This window comes from Chrysoperla carnea, chromosome 3 (assembly GCF_905475395.1).
Source record: "Chrysoperla carnea chromosome 3, inChrCarn1.1, whole genome shotgun sequence".
NCBI lineage: Eukaryota > Metazoa > Arthropoda > Insecta > Neuroptera > Chrysopidae > Chrysoperla > Chrysoperla carnea.
This window is the reverse complement of record NC_058339.1, coordinates 67,139,889-67,158,999: the sequence shown is the minus strand read 5'-3', so window position 1 is coordinate 67,158,999 and position 19,111 is coordinate 67,139,889.

Here is a 19,111-nt window from a genome sequence, read left to right as displayed (position 1 = left end):
ACATTTTTATTTAAAATTTAATCATTGAAAATAAAAAAAATTAGAAAATTCTGTTTAAAAAGTGACTGTATGGCTTGACTGTGGTGACTTAAGTGTGTCAAAACTCAAAATTGCTACAAAAATTTTTTCTTCAATCAAAAATATGATACGTGATAAGAGCCCGAACTTTCTTTGGAAATTTCATTCTTAGGATCAAGTCTTGGACTGGTTTGTATATTTTGAGCAATAAAAATTTTTACTGACTAAGTTTTTCAAATAAAATAGACATATTAATTGGCAACTACAACTGCAAATATATTTTAGTTAACGGAAAGCCTAAAAGATATTTACTAAACATATACTTCTAATATATACAAAGATACCTTCTGTAATTGAATTGACGATATACATTCATGTACAGAACGGCTTACATTAAATTCCTACCAATAATATCTAATTGTCTGCCAACCAAAGAGATTTAGATGGTTAAAGCAAATTTTTCAAAATTTTTCACCAGGATAAAAAAATCTGATCTAATCAATACTGTGAAAACTTAGAACTTTTAGTATAAAAAATTAAAATTTCATGATATTTGAATTAAAATTATCATGTTTATATGGTTTTTATTATTTAAATATATTACGGGCTTTACAAGATTATGGCAAAATATAAATACAATTCAACCTTACCGTGTAGTCTTGGGCTTAGCTTTTTGAATAGGGTTCCAGGATTCAAGATTAAAACAATGGTGGTAGGAAATACTTACATACGAGAGAGAATTTAAATTAGACAATTAAATTTCTCTAGTATAGAACCGTTGGCATCTTTTGTTAATAAACAAAGTGATATGATAATGTTGATGAAATTAAAGCATACACAATCTATATAACTGATATAATGAGAGTAGGTATATTACCTGTAATATCACTAAAATTTCTGTAGGCATAACATACGTAGAGATACAAACCTACATCATCTCCAAACATACGTAGTTATAATGTTTAATTTACCTAAATAATAATAATAATAATATATGAGACTGATGCAGTAGATAGATAGATATACCTAGAGAACAGACATACAGCATCTATATCACAGCGTAAACAATATATTACATTTAAGTGTATTAGGAGGATACAATATATTATTAGATGGAATACATTTACAATATGTATTACTTGTGTACAAATATATTATGTTGGGCAAACGAGAAGAAAATCTGACCATAGGTATGATCACTAGACGAAAGTCGACAGAAGGAAATCTTGATACAATAGTTCTTGCGTCTGGGTCACTCAAACAAGTAAACTGACGTATAAATAACAGTTTTATCATCATCAATCATTAAAGTATAGTATAAAACAAAGTCGCTTTCCGCTGTCTGTCCCTATGTCCTAATGAATTCTTAGATATTTGAAACTACGGAACGGTTTGACGTGTTTTTTTTAAATAGATAGAGCGATTCACGAGGAAGGTTTTTATGTATAATATAGTAGAGAAACACTGATAATTTTAGAGGTTAAGCGGGTAGTTTACAGCTTGAGCTAGTAATAGATATAGGAAATAGACGAAAAACGTAGCAGAAATAAAATTTTTTGAAGAAGTTATTCGAATTAATTTACATATGTATAGGCCCCGCTAGCGCTTGTAATAATATCTGGCCGCCACAGATGCTTCATTTGACTCGTCTTTAGTACTTCATAGATAGAATTTAGCGCGTTAGTAGATTTTTATTCCCTGTATATATTTTATAAATATCAAGGTATACTAAGTTTAGTCCCAAGTTTGTAACGGTTAAAAATATTGATGCTACGAACAAAATTTTGGTTTTGGTGTTCATAAAATCACCAATTAGTTCATTTCTGATTGTCTGCAAGTCTGTCCGCCCGTGGACGCGATAGCTCAAAAACGAAATTAAATATCAAGCTGAAATTTTTATAGCGTGCTAAGGTCGTAAAAATATATTTCAATTAGGTCTTATAAAAAAATTAACAACTTTTGGCATTTTTTCGTAAACATCATTGTTTATCCGTGACGGTGAAAATTAAGACTTTGGTGTACGTACATTTTCTCCAAAACCATAAAATTTGGGCAGTTAAAAATTTACAGGTAGCTTCAACTATTGATCTTGAAAAGATTTTCGAAAAAACGAAAAGAAATTCAAGAAATACTTTTAAAAATTTCCGAAAACCAAAGCAAATGGCACCATTATTGTGATTGAAAAATTTTTATTAAATATAACGGAAGCACTGACATTCAACATTCTCTATACAGAGTATTTAAACAATTAACTCCGCTAATTGTTTGTTTTCACTTGTGTTGTTCTTGTAAGGACTGTTTTCTCTTGCTATTCGTGTTAGACAAAACGATATTAACAGATTTCATAATCCCTCCTACAGATTCTGATGAAAATACTCCTACACGTATTTAGAACAACAGTGCAAGAGAATGCGTTCGTTTACCACATATAATACATATAGAACAGTGAATTTCCCATGTTATGTTTTGTAGCATAAAATAAACAATGCCTTGAAATGTTGCAGAAATTTACCCATACATGCATCTACTAAGTCTGTATACGCGTCCCAATACATCAGTAAAACTACATAGATGCATCATATCATCATCATAATAAAATCTTATATATATCCTACATACGGGAATATGAAGGGCTGTATTTATCAAATTCTTAAAAGATTCCCGGTGCATTAGTTAGATTCTCTGCAAATATATTTATATTAGTTTTATACCCGCCCGCTTCACTGAGCTTAAAATTAAAAACCACCGCTTTATAGCTTCCACCTCTCTTGATCTCACTTATCGCCCTTCCATAACACTTGAAGGGATTGTTTTACACAGCTAAAAGATATGCATTTTTTAATTTTGTGAATTTTAAAATAATCATAATTCATTGAGTATATTAGAAAAGGTGGCCATGAATTGTTTGACATTTACTATTTTAAATACAGAAATACTTTAATTTATCGTACAAAATGATGATCATAGCTCGGCTCCATCTGTGATCATCATTTTGAACCATAAATTAAATATTTCTGTAAAATTTAAAATAGTAAATGTTAAGATTAAATTTAATTTTTTTTTCTAATATCCTTATTTTTATAATTTATAGCTCATGTTATTCTGATGTATGAGCTATATTGCTGTACAGTTTCATTAAAAACCATTCATTAGTTTTTGCGTAAAAGCGTAACAAACAAACAATCAAACAAACCAACAAACAAACATCCTTACTTTCACATTTATAATATATAGGGATAGGGATAGGGATAGGGATAGGGATAGGGATAGGGATAGGGATAGGGATTTAGAAATCTGTCGAAGGCATAATTTTGTCCAGTGAAATTAATTAGTGCTATTTAATTTTAATATGATGATTCCTTGCAGCACTCGTTTTGTAACAGGTTAACTTTGTTTGTAAGTTACTTAAAAAGTCTATAATATATAAAAAAAACTATCAAAAAAAAAAAAAAAAAAATTATTTATGTAAAACAATATGAAGCTTGTATTCAATACAAATATTTTTATAGATTCTAAAAAAAAATGTCCAATGATATAGTAGACATCCTTTATAATAATTATACCCTACGTGTTTATTAATTAACACTTACCTATCTCAATAGAATTTATCTATTTAGAGATTGAAATCAATATTTACAAGAAAAACCACCTATTGCGATTGGTCACATGTTGAGTTGGCGATATTTTATGTTTATTACATTATTTCTAAATGTGGGAATGGGAATTTTAAAGTTCAATATAAATACTTATCTCTTATATATATTGTTCAGAACCAAAGGAGAAATCTGCTAAAAGTTACGATCTACACACCAACTAAGCGTAAGAACTGAAACTATTACAATTTTTTATTTTGTAAATTAAAATGTTGCCAATATATAACGAAAAATCTTGAGTCAACCAATGAAATCTAACTTTTGGGGTAATTACTAATACGTAACTTATCTTACTTCAACCTTCATACTAAATAAATGAAATAGTACTCGAATATGAAAATGTAACCATTTATTTGAAATTACACTCATATTTTATATTTTTCGCTTATATTTTGCCTATTTGTAAGTGTCTAATTTTTGGGTTCATATTCGATCCCTCAAATTGGATGTAAAAACAACCCCTAATTACAACCTCACTATTCAATTTGTACTAATTTTTAATAAGTTATTTTATTTATTTCCTTGAAATCTTAGTATATGTGATTTTAGGCAATTTCCTCGAATCATCATTATATTCAAAAATTTACCTACAATTTCTTACAAAAGTACCAATCAAATTCATATTTTCCATTTTATCTTCTGTACGATTAAGAAATGGGAAGTCGTACATAAACAAACTAAAAAATTTGGGAAATTACTTTTGCGTTATCTTGTATTTACAAAGTTTGATTATTTATCACCAAAGGCGAACCATTACAATTTATGAATAATTTTAAAATCAATAACAATAAATGTTTATGTTTTTTAGCAACAATACAAAGTAATTGAACCAGTTTTAGAGAATTTTATTCATGAAAAATTCCATTTCGTCAATGAATCAACCACAGAACAGATGAATGGCTTTTATGTATTAAATATGTAGGTTACTAAAATATTATGTCAAATATTGATATAAATTTATAAACATAATATATATAGAAAATTTAAAATTGTAATTATTTGTTTTACAAGCGGACTGCTCAATTTATTAAAATATAATTCAATTGAAAAATATGTTTTAAAAAGAATAAAAAATGAAATATATAATAAAGAAATATTTTACAGTATTATTTAAACATCAAAATATTTTGATTATAAAGTGTATGAATAATATATATAATTTTAAATATGAAATATCTACAGAAGGCACATATCTCAAAATTTGATGTGAGATGTGAAGCTTACTTCTTTGTGTGCGTTAAATGTGGTGAAAATAAGTTCAGAGATATTTAAAAAGAAAATTTCTATTATTAAATCGATAATTTTCGATATTGCTACGTACAAGCTGGTATAAAAAGGGATTATATATATATAGACGTATAATAGGTGTGACAAAATATTAACGATCTACAGCGTTCTTTTAATGTCCCAACTAGATGTTGAAACAGTCCTAAATCCAAAAATTTCTACATTATACGGCTACTTTTGGTATCGCTACTTTCAAAAGAAAAGGGTGTACAGAGAAATAGGAGTTATATTAGGCTTAAATCCAAACTTGCAAAATTCTACGACATTTTTGGAATTATGTGAGATGGTCCAAGGGTCAAAATGGACGTTTCAATTGAAAATTTAACGTCTTAACGTTTTATGAGGAAGTAATTATCCTTTTTTTTTTTAATTTTTAAGTATTCTAGGAGAGACAACTGCACAGATTGAGGCTAAATCGAGTTTTTCTAGTTTTGAGCGACAATTCGTGAAAATTTTTCATCATTAACCCTAAAGTAGTGTAAACCTGGAACAAACTACTAAGCTGTCTTTCAACTTTTTAACGAGAATGTACCTCTATTCTTGATTGTAAAATGCATAACAAATTAATAATATGCATATTTTATACATCCGGCGAATTCCATTTTGACACACAATAAAAAGCACATGTTTTTGCACGGCAGACGTATACAGACAATAATTTACAATTAGTGACTTAATTTCAAGTCATTTTTATTGATTATCGTTCAATAAATCGTAATAAAGCCAAAAAAAATAACAACTTAATATTCTTTGTTTTTTAAATTTTATGTTGCAATTTCTCAATTTATTAGTATGCTTTTATAAATAAAAAAATACATAAAGTTTTTTGTCTTAAATAAATATAAAGTTTAGGGTTCAATACCTTAAGATTGTCTATTTTCCTGTAAATTTTGCTTTGAACTTTGAATTCCATCTTAGTCGATCCTGCCAATTGAAATTAGAAACTCAAATTTGTGCTTGTATAGACTTTAAATGGATTTAAACAGACATATGTCAGACTTTAAAAGAACGGAATAAACTTAAAATAACGCCTCCTTCTAGGAAACGGAAAAAGCAACTAGGGCAGCGGAAAGAATAAACATAGAAATTCAAAATTAGTACAAACTTTGGTAACAGGTACATGTTCACTTCAGCTCATTTCGGTTGTTAGGGTTGATGTTGAAAAAGACGCTCTTAAAAAAGCGGGCACTTCTTTCAATTATTAATTTGTAAACAGATGCAGAGTAGGAAATTTGGCACCCGTAGTCAATTTTTAAATCGCGTTGTTTGTTCGGGGCAGTTCTCCGGCTCAAACTGCCGTTGTTAAATAAGAACGTAGATGGATACATTCATAAAAAAGGACCTGTTTAAATCATCAAAGTACATTGTTACTTATATACTTGCTCTATTTTGAACTATTTTAGTGTTCAAATTGATCAAATAGCTTCTTAAAAACGAAAATTTGTTGCAAAAACTTGCTGTATAATTCTCGCCTCTTTTGAAGTTCAACTACAAGGTTGCCTATAATTACTAGATATACTGCCACTCTGAATGTTTCCCGACCAGATAATGAAGGAGTATTGTCTTCGGTAATCTGCTGTCAGTTTTTTCTTCCGTATCGTCTTTTTCATATTCTTTGGCTATTGAGAACTCCAAAGCTTGCTGTTCGTTTTTAATAAAATTTTCCCTTTCTGCACAAACTATATGAATTAGACTGCCATAAATTGGAATTATTGTAAAAATGTCAATATTTAATTACTTACACAATTAATTTTATGTTTGTTTCCTTACCTTCCTTTTACTTCCTATTTCTTCGTTTGCCTGAAGGATAATCGACCCCTGATTGGAAATATTGTACTCTTATTGCCATTTTGTACCGTGAAAAGTACATTTGTTACACGCAATATAAAATACGCCATTTTTCATTGCCCGAAAAATCGTGCGAAAGTACACGCACGATGCAATTGTCTATTATTGCAATTATTCACCAATTAATTTTCAAATCATATTTATCGTTTTAAAATACGTAGAGATAATAAAAAGCGTTTAAGGAAAGTAGATCAAGTCAATTATTAGGTAAATAGTCCAATTATTGTTTCAGTTAATGGGTTTTTGTTTCACTGCGTTTTCAAAATCGAAAAAAAATTTAAAATGCAGAGAATTAATTATTTACTATGATTACACGCAGACAGCACCTTCATCACACAAGGCTCAGTCATACTTAACCGTTGTTTTTTTTATATATTAAGTGGACGTGTTATTTATCAAATATATGCTATAAAATTTAAATTCTCATCAACAACATCATATCATGTAGTTTATTTCATTATTTATGTGATATCAAAAACGCTAAAGAATATTATTAAATGTGTTAAGTTGCCGATTGAAAAATACCATGTTCAAACATTTATACTGCTTGCTACTGTTTAGATACTGTTACTGTTCAATGCATTCTTTTTGTTGCACATTTTATACTTAAAGTCAGCCGCATTAAATGTAGGATGCACTAAATATTTACTATGTTTATAAATTTTAAATAATATAATTTAATTATGATACATAAGGCCCCTTTTAAGCATGAGAATGCGCAAATTTATGTGGTCGTGAGTATAAATATAACGCAGTGGGCTATAAAGTAGCTCAAGTTCGTCACGGGTACGAGAAAAAAGTTAAAGTACGAAAAAACTTTTTCTCAAAAAAATTTCCATAATATATATGAAACATATGAAAAATTTTTCGAGCTCAAGTTTTTTACTCTTTTATACAGAAAAAAACTTGCCTCTATTAGCTATTGTTTGCCTCCCTGTCTTTTGCGTCATCTATGACTACATAAAACTACACATTTTACATCAGAAACTGTCTCTATTTTCAGTATTCGAAAGGACAGACTGTGTTATTATTTCACCTACTCGAATTGAATTTTGGGAATTAAAAATTTGAGGTTAACGAAGGCATTTCATTCTAATAGAGGTTATTTCTATCAAATAAGTGAGTTTGATAAACATGATTGTAGCGCTAATAAATCTTCTTCTTTTGCATTCTTTGATAAACATGAGATACTTTTGACATTCTGTTATAAACAGAGAGGTACTTGGCTTTTATAAATTTTGTCTTAGAGATTTGTATATCTAACTTATTTAAGAGAGGAATCTGGTCACAAATTTTCGAACCTAGCACTTCTCAGACTGAGGTAGCAAGATGCAGAATACAGAAAATTTACTGAAAAGATTGAAAAATAGTTATATCTTTGTATAATTGCTGAAAAATAATGGTTTCCCTCAAATTGACCTTATATCATATATCGTATTTTTGTAAATTGAAAACAAAATTTTTCCGAAAATACTCATTTCTGTCAGTTATATATTTTTTACTTAGTTGACCCATAAAATTATCATAAATATTCATCAAAAGTAATTATAAATTCTCAAAAAAACAAGTGAAAACAAACAATTGACTGAGTTAATTGTTGAAATACCATGTATAGACAGTGTTGATGACGCAATTGTTTGTTTTTTGACGTTACGTAAATAAAAAAAGTTATCCACTTTTAAATACACCACACACACATAACTGATATTCCCATATTAATACATACTATAAAATTTGCACCTAATAAGCGCCCTCGTGAGTAAACAGTGATGTTTACAAAAAAATGTTTTAAAAATAAGTTTTTTTTACTTAAACTTTTGTTCTATCTCTAACGGTTTACAAGTCCCAATTGACCTATATTGCTCATTAACGAACTCGACCTCACTTATTACGTCCAGACTACGCTATAAAAATTTTACCTTGATATCTCTTTTCGTTTTTCACTTATCGTATTGACAGACAGACGGACAGACGGATAGACAATCGGAAATGGACTAATTAGGTGATTATATGAACACCTATACCAAAATTTGTTCGTAGCATCAATTTTTTAAGCGTTACAAACTTGGGACTAAACTTAATATACTATGTATATTTTATATATACATGGTACCAAAATCATTCATAATTTTCGGGAATACGTACAATTTATATCAAAACTTTTTAATTATATTCGTGAGGTTTTTGTAGTACCTTTGTAGAAAGTACTAAATTGTAATAAAACCTTTACACACAATTATAAAATTTAATTCGAAACTTTTGAAAACCGTATAATATTTTATTTCTATAAATAATGTCAAACATATACATGGTGTATTGTAAAAACAGATTGATTCAGTGAGTTTTAAATATTACACTTTTGATATCTAAGCTTTCACATAAAACGTCATCATTTTCTATAAAGTATTCTTAACTTCGAAACTCCTGTACTTGTTGTAATCCAATAAGTAGTTTGATATTAACCAAATATGCTCAACTTTTGGCCATTATTCTCTGTGTATCTTCAAATCAGAAAACCATATCAATAGCTAGGCCTTTGTCCGCTAAGAATAAATCGGTTGGTTAAAAAGTCTATTCTAATAATTAATCATGACGTGTAAAAAACAAAATAAATTGTTATTTTTCATAAAAAACAAGTGAAAACAAGACTGAGTTAATTGTTGAAATACCATGTATAGACAGTGTTGATTTCTCTGTCACATTACACATACATACATGTCACACATACATAACTGATATTCCCATATAATACATACTATAAAATTTGCGCAAAATTTCCGCTCGGGAAAACAGGAAAACATTGATGTTTACGAAAAAATGTTTCAAAGTTGTATATTTTTGATAAGGAACATTTTTTACGTTTAAACTTTTGTGTTATCTCAATTGATGTATTCAACTTCACTTTTTACGTCCTGAGTACGCTGTAAATTTTTCAGCTTGATATCTCTTTTCGTTTTTGAGTTCTCGTGTTGACAGACAGGCGGGCAGATTGACAGACAATCGAAAATGGACTAATTAGGTGATTCTATGAGCACCTATACCAGAATTTTGTTCATAGTATCAATATTTTTAAGCATTACAAACTTTCCACTAAACTTAGTATACCTTGGTATATTTCATATACATGGTATAATAAAGATTATAATTATTATTATAAAATAATTTTAATAAAATTAGGTATTCAGTCACGTGACAGGAAACGCCAATCAGAAAGTATTGAAAGTATTAGGTCGTGCCATGAGAAACGCTATGTAAACAACGTTAAATTTTGATTGAACGAAGCAGGTAATTTTATTACAACTGCAAGTTTTAGCATACAGAAAAATGTTTGTAAGCAATGCCGTGCTGTCTTTCAAGACGCTATGACAATCTACATTGTTTTCCAAGTAATTTGAATTGGTATTTGAAAATGCATAGCACATAATGCAAATAGTTTTTTTTTTTTTTTAAATTATTATTTAACGTTTTTCAAATTTAGGACAAAAGGTTATTGCATTTGGTTTAATATGCGTAGTCTCTTTTTTTCCCTTTCCAAGCGAAAGTTTTTCACTCCATTCTCAACATTTCGTATTTCGTACGATAAAAATTGCCTCCGTTGAGTTTATATGAATTTTTATTTCGATATGTCTGCATGGCTGTGCTCCCGACGTTAAAATACACCCGATATCAATGTATTCGTATAACATTTGAAATGGTAATTAGATTTCATTACGAAGGTAATATCATGTGTATCAAATGTTCAGAGAAGGTTAGTTTAATGCCTTGTATATACCTTCATTTTACCTTGTATACAAAAGGGTTAGAAAGGTGGTTGATCTTTTCATCAAAATGACGATCTATCCATTCAAGTGTAAAACATAGCATTTAATAAAGAAATATAGTGTTCTGTCTCAAAATGGAATTTCACAATCATGAATAAATGAAGAATTTTTCGAAAGTATTTAAAAAAAATTAAATCTCAAAAAGTTCCCTAAGCTGGCATTAATCAAATATACTCGAGAGATGAACCCAAAATACACCTGAAATATGATTAGTTTTTGTAGATTAAACATACTTATGGAGTTTCTAAAGAATTTCGTCGGGTTGTGGCTATAAATTTCAAAAAACGATTAAGCTGGTGCTGGAAATATCGTTGCAATATTAAATTTGGTGAAGGAGCAGCTTTCAATTTTCTTAATTTTTTCTATTAGTTTGTGTTTTGTAGATCTCCTCTGAGGGTTCTAGTCTCCGTTTGGATGTTTTTGATGATGAAGGCTCTGGGAAGTGACGGATATATCTCAGCTTTGAAAGCTCCTACAGGTTTTTAACTTGGCTTGAAGTGACTAGTTAATTTAAAATTAGCAATAAATGTGTAGAAATGTCAGAAACAAAACACTTTCCTAGAAGATGCAGTGACAATATTGCTAAAATAGTCTTTGGTTGGAAAATTCATCGTGATTTCAAGAAATAAAGGCAGTTTAATCCCATTTTAGCTATAATCAATGCCAATAACAAGATCAAACAGGCTGATTTATTTTTTAAGCAGTGGATGAGCATCGAATTGTTGTGGCCTTCAGCCCAAGTGAGGACCTGAATAATAATGCATCTTACTTTAATTATGAGGTAAATCCGTATAAAAGTTGAAATAATATTTTCGTTCCAGACTTCAATATCAATTTTTAATACAAAATTGTATATTGTATAAAATATTTCCTGAGAAACAAAGCATACGCTCTCTCTACTTGCTTGCTTTATACACTAGTGATCGTTATAGAGGAATTATTAAGCTACTAACTTTTTAAAGTACAAGGAGGGTGGCAAAAAACTATGCGATTTAGAGAATAGTGTAAAAAAATTGTAATTTTCAAGATTATTGTAATCTTAAAATACATAAGAATGCAAATGAGGAAATTACATAAATTTAATCTTTTAGCAAATGGTAGATTGTAATTTTTAACTAAATTTTTTAGGAAGTTATAAATTAATTGGATACAATAACTTCTGGTTAGGTTGCCTGAAGAACGAATATCAGAGTAATTTTATTAGTTATTTAAAGCTCTGCAAGGCTGGAACTGACAGTAGCAGATTAAAATTTTTGAAGAATGAGTGCGTCTAAATAATCTCTTACTTAATTAAATTAAAAATAAAATTCGAATGAACTTCAAAATAAAATTCACGCATCTTTCTTTAGGTATTTCTAAAGACATGAGACTAGAAATGGTTTTCCATAAAATGTTGAAAAGAGTGAATAGGAATGTTGACTAAATTTTTTTAATCACTTCAGGTGAATAATTCTCACTGGACAGGCAGGAAAATGAAGTTATTTTTTTAAAAAATGAATTGCAGTATGCAACATATGAACGTTTAAAATTCTTAATTAAACATAGGGGAAGTTGTTGTTTAGTAACGTCATTGTACGGTATCACCATCGAGATTACATATAAAACTTTGTTTTGCTTAAAGGAGATGGAACTTCTTCGTTTTTTAATCAATTTTAGTTTCGCTTGCAAATTTTGTTATGATATCAAGTCTAGTTTCCACTTTTATGGATAATATGGCAAAGTCAACATCAGCAATACTACCGTATTGCAAAAGCGGCAACGGTGTTCAATATGCTCATCCGCTGTGGTCATGTGCTGATTACTATGACGTGTGCACAGAGAGCAATATATGAGAATATTCTTGGCAGCGTTACCAAATTTACTACACTAATTCAACTACAGTTAAGAGAGCTGTATTTTTTTCTTTTACTAATTCTTGTTATTGCGTTCTCTCTAACTCCGATAGAAATACCTTAAATGCTTTTCATGTGCTTTAATATGGGATAAAAGAATTTAAAAAATTGATTATTTTTTGTCATACACCTTTTTCAAAATCTCACACTTCTTTGCCTCACTCTGTATACTCACTCTTATGTTTGTGCTTTTCACCAAATGATAAATACACACACATATTATTATGTGAAAACTAAATGTTGTACAGCTTGTTTGAACCAATTTATTCAACCAACTTAATCACCCTTAGTTATAGCAACCACATCTTCTAAGGGTATATAAAGTTTGTAAAATTTTGTAGATTAGGGCATAGTACTTTTTCATCGAATTAAATATAGGTATAAAGCTTATGACATAGTTCAAAGATACTCCAACACCACTGAGCTAGGGCGTTATTTAGACTTTTATATACTTAGATTTTAAACAGTGTGATTGAGGTTTTTCAAATTTCTCCATTACATCTCTCTGCAACCCTTAATTGGCACCGGTCTATTGATTAATGTACGCGACTGGGGCATTTTGATTTTAGCGTATAATAATGAACAATACTTACTATAGAAATTATCGACTTTTCTTATTATAAAAAACATCCGGCACACTTGATTAAAATGTCGAATTTCAATTATTCCATTCTACAGTCGCACGATACTTTTATCATTTATTACGACGTAAAATATGCGTCGTAAAAACTTCAATAACAATCGCTTATAAACGGCTGTATTGACACGAAAAATAAAAGATATTTGGTTTATGAAATATTAGACATAGATCAAATTCATTATTAAAATTACTAAGTGCTTCAAAAGTGAAAAAACACATCAAAATACTTTTTAATTATATTTCTATATTGCCAATACCTTAACGGAATTTTTGAACAAAAATTATGGAACTTGCGTCATCGTCACCATCACCGGCATCGTGTGAGTTTGTAATTGAACTCCTCCTAAACGGATGGGCCAATTTTGATGAAACTTTTGTTTGAGTTCACGTGGGTGTGAGGATGGTTTAGACTCAAAATTCGGTCCTCTACAAAATGATTTTGAGGGTTCCGCACCAAAAAGTTATATCTCACGAATTAAATGGTGGAAACGCAAATAAATAATATATTACATTACATATTACTATGTATTCAAACGTATTTATTTCCGCTCCCACCATATTTATCTAGAATTGTGAACAGCTTTGTATACCGTGTATATGTGTATTTATACAATTCCCAAGTTACTTAGTTTTCATCTCTATCGACAGTACCCAAAGACAATTCAAGTCAATCATTTCTTGTTCTTGTAACAATAATACCCATGGTTGCTTGTAATATAATTTAGGAATATGTGAAGTAGAGAAATCTTTCAAGAATATTTGTCGAAAATGATAATTTATATTATTGTCTCGTTTCGTCGGCATGTACGTCATTACTAGGCTAGCCCTAAAGCACTCAACCAATCAAATCAAATATTTTTAAAATACACTGTAAAAACTAAAGGTTGATAAATTTTGATACTTGATAAATTTATGGGAAAATAATGTTGATAAAGAATTTTATTTTGGTAATAAAAAAAAAAATTAAATATAACGCAATCAAAATAGTTCAAGCAATCAATTATGTGCAAATTAGCTCATAACAATACTTGTTATTGTTTATACTTGAGCACATTGATAAATTTTTTCGAGTATGATCTCATACTATTAGTCACAGAAACGAAACACTAAAAACAGTCAAAGTTCAAACAGAAAAATTTTAACTGTAAGACGAATTTGAAGGCGGTTTTCTGCATTCGATCAATTTGCATAAATAATATGCATTTTACAATTGCATTTTAAATTAATCGTAAATATACTAAATTCACAATTCGGTTAATAGTGATGAAAATGATTCTAAACTTGTTACTCGGATAGTTTTGGAGCCGATAAACACCACTATCCAGAGCAAACGGTTTCCTCTGGAGTTTTAGGAAAATTCGTTATATAATAGGTCCAAATTCGTTACATGGGGGTTTTTGGGGTTGCTGAACACGATTATTGCTAAAAAATTGGGAAGGTATTGCGGTATTTGTCCTCAGCGACGCCAAAAACGCCCGTGTTACAAGTTTGGAATCATTTTCATCACTATTAACCAAATTGTGAATTTTAGTATATTACGGTCATTTTAAAATGCAATTATAAAATGCATATTATTTATGCAAATTGAATATTTTTCGAATCGAATTCAGAAAACCGCATACAAATCCGTCTTACTGTTCAAATTTTCGAACTTCAGTGTATCGTTTTCGCGACTATATTTTGTAATTTATAAACGGCGGTCAAGGTTACATTTTTACTAACTTTAATCATTACTTTTGTTGATAAACATTACGTAATATCAATATTTACCAAAACAAAGTAAGTTTAATTCTATGATTAAAGATTTTGGAGAATTTAGGCTGTGATCCCATATAATGAAGCGAAATTCTTGTTATTCTTTTTTGTCTGTTGGGAGAAATAATAAAGAAACAAGTTTTTCGACGTCCATAAGTTTGAGAGTCAGACCATGATAAAAATTTTAGAACCACCTATATTACGACCCTAGGCCAGAAAGGTGGATTTCCCCGCGTTCTTGAAATAATAGCCGAGGTGCACCCGAGGTTTTACATAGAGGTGAATGGCACGATAACCAACATCTAGGATTTGATTGTGTACTTTTCTTTTTTGATCCTTTTGTTACCAGTAACTCCGAAAAAACTTTTTTGGCTTACTAGAGTGTTGCTATATTATCGAGCCACAAAATGCAAGCTACAAAATTGCAAGCCGCTTCCCAGAATAAAATGCGGCCAGGAAAAACGTACTTGTGGTTACGAGATACGTAAGACCATAATGAGGTAAATTTTTTCACATGCTGAAAGTACGTTTTCGGTTGCGGGATCAACAAATAAAAATTTCGATTCATTATACACTTATCCTATTTTAAGGTCATTAAATATCCTTTATGATCGCAGGGTGAAATCAATTTTTCGATTTTCGAATTGACTTTTTATTTCTCTTGGCAGTATCAGTTTTTATTCCAGTTTTGACCAAAATCGAGATGAGATAAGAAGCCAACGCGGTTTTCTAATAGTCGAGTAAATAATGCCGTCAATATTTTTCGATTTTAAACGCTTCTATCATTTGGTTTTGCTCATTTCTCGTGGCATCACTAAAATATTTTAGAAATGTTGTAATGTTTGGCGATTCGATATGGGTTAAAGTGTCAAAACAAATAGCTCAGATTTCATTTCATGGAAATAATTTTCAAAACAATAAATTTCACGTAAAAATAAATGGCGTAGTATTTTTAATGTAATCAAAACATTATCGAACAGACAGCATTGATTTTAATTATACTGTTTGTTTCACCTTATCAGTAATTAATAACTCATAATTGATATTAAATACTTAATGTTTAACACGCGTTCTTCATTGACTCTATGACAAATATGTGTGTAAAATGATTAATTTACTATAAATGTTAGTTGTAAAATTCTTTAGTGATAGATATTCTTTTATCATATCAAAATTTTAACCAATTGAAATTAATACCTACATTAAATTTTTTCCCTTATTTTTAATTTAGTCGTCATATAACACACATATAAGGTATATGCCACAAAATATGTTGGTACCATAGTATAACATGCCTATCTTTTTTACGATTTCCGAAGAAAATTGAGCGCCAAGTACAAAATTTTGAATTTTTTCAAAATAAAAAATCTCTATATATTATAAATGCGAAAGTAAGGATGTTTGTTTGTTTGTTTGTTATGAAATCACGCTAAAACTAACGAATGGTTTTCAATGAAACTGTACAGCAATATAGCTTATACTTCAGAATAACACATGAGCTATAATTTATAAAGATATATTTATAAAAATTAAAAAAATAAAATTTAATCTGACATTTACTATTTTAAATTTTTACAGAAATCTGTAAAAATTTAAAAAAATAGTAAATGTCAAACCATTCATGGCAAACTTTTCTGACATACTCAATGAATTATGACTAGTTTACATTTAACAAAATTGAAAACTGTGCACATCAAGAGAGGTAGAAGCTATAAAGTGGTGTTTTTTACTTTGAAGTGAAACGGGCGGGTATCGGGCTAGTATTTTTATATTTTTTATCAGTTTTAAGCAAAAAAGTAGGTACTCTTGTGATTTTATATCTAGAGTTTAGACGCTTAGTTTTCGAAACAAAATTACTCGAAAAATTACAAATGGAATATTCGATTTTAAGAAAAATGTGTTATTTTTCGATCTTTGAAAATTCTCTAAGCTAACCGAGCTCCTGCACAACAAATTTATATACTAACAATAACTGTCAAACACCAAACTAAAAGGAGTAGTCTGAGAAGAAGAGTACTCAGATTGAAAATTTAATAGGAGAATTCTATAACATTCGCATAGCACTCTCCTTTTCTACTTACTCTCAGTTTATAACACTGAGTCAAAAAGAGCTTATACGATGTGTAATTATTTAGGCCTGTATTCATGGGAAAAAAAATTTTAGGATCGCTTTTTAACAACTAGCTTAGCTTATTAGCGACCGCAGAAATTGATACATAGGATTTTTTTATCTTACAATTTTTATTGCATCTTTTATGATTTTGAGAACATATAGGGTAACTGTTTAGCTCTTTTTCAAAATTCTAGTCCGTCATTTCTTCGATAATGTCAAACGGATGAATGTACGGCTAAATACTTAGTATGACATTTTATTAAGGTGCGTTTATAACAAATTTTAACAAGGTATAACTTTATACTTACCTTGCAGAGAAATTTCACGTACCAACAAAAGTTCTACTAACACTCTTATATCTTGGAAAATATTGCCAAGGAAAATCTTATTTTCATGCTCAAGAAATGTTTCTTGAAGCCACGCATGATCTTAATTACAGGGAGTCTCATACAAATACTACACGAATATCCAAAAGCGAAAATTTTAAATAAGTCTAAATAAAATGTTATTTTCAGATTGTTAAAAATTTTCGAAAGTTGAACAATCTCAGTTTATACATTTCATGGCTATTATTTTTCACGAAAAAAGATTCATGCAGACATTGTCATGGATAAAACTATATTCCTCTTTGTCGCAATAAAATGACTTTAAAAAAATGGATTCATTGAAATGTTAATTCGGAAATTTGCATATGGTTCACTTGTAATATTACTTAAATTGTTATCAAATCTTTGGAATACAATTTTCACCTACAATTTTTGATGAAAGCAAATTGTATTTTTAGTAAAGGTTCAAACTTTCAAATTAAAAACATAAAAATAATATCAATCATCACGAAATTGAGTTCTTTGGAAAGTTATTTTTATGCTATTTATGACTTTCATCCAGCCTAAGCACAGTTTAAGGTCTGGATCCAATGAAATTAGAGTGTGAATGATGACAAAATCACTCTGCTTTACTTTTAGAAGTGGAATTCAATTTAATTGAGGGAATGTGTGACGTCGCTGGATTGTGCGAATAAAAAAAAAAAAAAGCGGTTGAAAATACCGCAATGCCCTTATATTAACCAAAATAATTTAAAAACAATGATATATAATTTCAGTTTTCTGGAATTTTATGAGTTTAATTTCAATAAAATTTTGAAAGTAGGTATATCACAAAATACAAATTTAATAGAAGCGATGGGAAAAAAATAAAATAGAAGACCAAAAAATTATTTTTCGAAATATGAACTAAAAGTAGAGTTGGTATATTTACTGAGAGCTGAGACACAATTTTCTAGCTCATTTAACTAAATTGAGGAGAGACTATACTGTGGAAAATAAAAATTTTCAATTGATAAAACACTCTCTAAACAAAACGGCATTCAAGTTTCATAATTTCATTATACATTCATCAATAACTGTCAATAATTGAAAGGAGACCACCTGAAAATGAAAAGAGGGAATATAAACATGCAATAACACACACTAAAATAAAATAATATTTACAATATAAATATTTATAATAATAATTATTATTTTTTAATAAATAAAAAGTCTTTACATTTTTTTGTTTTATTCAGTTCTCTTACATTTATTTTATTTTTTTATTTTATATAGGTATATTTATTTACATAATGATTTTATTCTTTTTAATAATAATTTTCATTATATCCGACGATTATACATAATTTACTAATCATTATAATCATTTAAAAAAAACATATTTACAAATAATCATAATATTGAATAATTAATTTATTAATCAATTTATAATACAGAGTGTGTCTTAACGAAAGAGAAAAATTCAATGAATAATAAAATTTATCAAAATAATTTAGATATACATTTTTTTATTTTAAGATTTTAAATTATGTTTAAAAATTAACCATTTTTGACCAATGAATTTGAATTCAATGTCATTTTCCTGGAAATTATCCTTATTTGGTTATTATAAATGGGAATCTAATAATTTTAAGGCATTAAATATCTTGTCGTTTATTTTAGTACAAAAATTTTTAATATCGTCTTCTTAAACTTTTTAGTTTTTGGCTTATTAAGGTACAAATAATTTTCATTTTTAAATAAAATAGTCATTGCCGA